Genomic DNA, 3158 nt, shown 5'->3' with positions numbered 1-3158 from the left:
AATCATTTAGTTAAATAATTAGAATAAAAAGATTATGCGTTTCACGGGTTTCTCCGTGTCCAGATCACCACTGTGTTCATTCTTGGAACGCCAACGTTTCGTGAACTTTGCAGTTCACTTCATCAAGGCGAGGAGCAGCCTGATCCTCTGCGCCGTTCCTTTTATATTACACTACTTGTTGGAGTGGTGGAGGGAAAGAAGAGAATTGTGGGTGGGGAGAGAGAGGGGGAGGTAGGAGAAATTGATCAGTCTTCAATAACAGAGAGAATAGTTTTCCATATTTTATTTATGTTGTAGCCATTATCTCTATTTAGAGTGTTGGAGTGTTTTTGTATCTCTACGGCTTCTCTATATTTTCTTGGAAATCATGATGTAATGTTGGATATTGTGGTCGTTTTGTCAAACAGTATTTGATATCCTGTTTCAATGTTGTATTCTAATAAATGCTGATTGCGTGTTTTAACATGACATCACGTTGATGTTCTTTAATCCATAGATTAATCATTCTCCCGGTTTCTCCAATATATATCCAATATATATAGTAGGAACTAGGTATTTTGTATACTCCTGCGGAGCAGAGTGAAAGTCTTTGTTCTTTAGGATTTTTTAAGATTTGTCTTTTTGTTGTGGTGATTTAAAGATAGTTCGGATATTGTATTTGTTTAATATCCTAAGCCAATCCGATCTGTTGTTTCTTTGACATATGGGAGAATGGATAGAATTCTTTCGTTTCGGTTATGTGTCAGAGACTGTTGTCTTGTTTGCATGTTCATTGATTATTTTGATTATGTCTTTTTTATCGTGTTCGTTTTTCTGTAAGGCTAGTTTTAAGTAGTTGAGTTCTATCTAGATGTTCTTTGTTAGAGATAATGAAAGATCTATGTACAAGTGAATTGATTGCAGACTGTTTTTGTGCTAGGTGGTGGTGCGACTCGGCATGTAGATATCTATCTGTGTGTGTTAGTTTTCTGTATACTTGATGGTCTGATACCGTCAGCTTTCTTAGAGACAAGAATATCTAGGAAAGGGAGTTTTCCATTTTTCTCTATAATGAAATGGATATTGATGATATTTGGATATTGATTGTTGAGGAAAATAAGGAATTTACGGAGTTCGGCTCTGTCGTATCTCCATATCGTGAATGTGTCTACCGTTTAGATATAGAATAGAAACAAACTTCTAGTTTTTTGAGTGTTTTTCTGAGACTTTTTTTTCTAAAATGCTCCATGAAGATGTTGGCGATTACAAAAGAAATAGGAGAGTCCATTGCCGCTCCTGAAGTTTGTTCATAAAATTGATTGTTATAGGAAAAGTAAGTGATGGTTAAGCAATGTTCTATTAGCGGGATGAGATCGGAGGGGACTTCATGTGAAGCCTTTATTATGTTTAATGTGTCTTTTATTGGGACTTGTGTGAAAAGGATTCTACGTTAAAACTTACAAACAGGTCTGTAGAACATAGTGGGACATGTGGAATTTTTTGGATCTTTTGTATAAAGTTTGTTAGTTATGTGTGATTCGGATTTTCCAGTGAGGAGTTGTAGTGTTTGTGCTCGGAACAGGTTATTGAAGATCAGATTGACCAATTTCCTCCACTCTCTCCCCCACAATTCTCTTCTTTCGCCCCAACCACTCCAACAAGTAGTGTAATATAAAAGGAACAGTCCGGAGGAACAGCTTAGTGTCAGGCTGTTCCTCGTTCTGATGAAATGGACTGCAAGATTCACGAAACGTTGGCATTCCAAGAATCTGGACGCGGAGAAAACGCAAAATATTTATATAGAAAGTACTCGTGGAAGTCTCAAAAATCTTAATTAAAATAAAAGACACATGAAACAGAGCATATTCGGTATCAATGTTCCTTCAAGTAGAAGGTCAAGTAGAAGTTCCTTCAAGTGTTCAGAGTAAATTTTAATTTATTTTGATTATTCGGAAAATATAATAAACAAAGCTAAAAATATTTTTTAACTATTAAAAATTATTGATATACATGAAATAAAAATACGAACTATTTTTAATTGAAAAAAACTAATGTACATAACTTATTTACCTATTCAATGTTAGTTTGAATATGAATAACTCAGCAAGAAAGTCAAAATTGAAAAAGTTGTTGACTCTTACAACTTTTGCTATGTATGTGGAACAACAAGAAGAGCAAGAAATACAGAGAATATAACATTTATAAAATCGACAATGGAGGTGATTGATAAAAGAGTGAATTGCACGAAAAGAATTCCAATTAAGAGGATCTGTAATTATATATTTTTTTAGGGTGTTATAAAATGGATGTCGATAAAATGAATGTTTAATGATATGTTCTCAGCAAACAAGAATGGATTGAAATTTTTTTCTATCTAAATGCTAATTTCTATCTAAATTCTATCTATTTTAAATAGCGAATACTTTTTTGGATTTAATTGGATTCAATTGGATGCAATCCGATTGAAAAACTGCATTTTCTATTCAAAATTTTGAACAATATTCATAACATGTGTGTTTTGCAGAAAAAGCTAATATTATTTTTAGATTGAAAGGCATAGAGATATGCTCCATGCAATTCCTACAAATGAATAAAAATTCAGGATTAAAAAGCATTCATTTTAGCATTCGTGAATCAATATTTCTGAAAATCTGAATCATTTCAATCCATTCTCGCTTGCTGGGATATTAATTATATGATAATGTAATATTATATCATAATATCATACCTTAGCACAAACACAACTTCAATTTCAACTTGCATTGGGTTCGAAGACAGTGGAGCAAAAGTTGAACTTAGTGCAAGTTTTTTGCACCAGTTTTATTGAAACATTAAACACTAAAGGCTTGTTCGCGTCGCATGCTCCAAATTAACCCAGAGAACACTTGGATCACTGATAAAGTGGCGGTTGGAGCAGTTACATTCATGTGTTCCAATGTTCAGGATTTAGGACAAGTGAGCATGTCACCTAACCCAATCCATGAGATCACACGAATGGATCGAACATATGCCTCGTTTCGTTTCAAGTATTTTGTGTTACCTCGATTATTTGAAAAGTGTTTTTATACAAACTAATTTTTAATAAATATAAAAGTTATATTATATTTTTATATTATATTATTGTCTTAATATTATTTTATTTTATTTTTTTAATTTTGCTTATTTTATTTATTTTATTT

The sequence above is a fragment of the Atta colombica genome, unplaced genomic scaffold (genome assembly GCF_001594045.1).
Source record: "Atta colombica isolate Treedump-2 unplaced genomic scaffold, Acol1.0 scaffold69, whole genome shotgun sequence".
NCBI classification, from domain to species: Eukaryota; Metazoa; Arthropoda; class Insecta; order Hymenoptera; family Formicidae; genus Atta; species Atta colombica.
Note: the sequence above shows the minus strand (reverse complement) of the source record.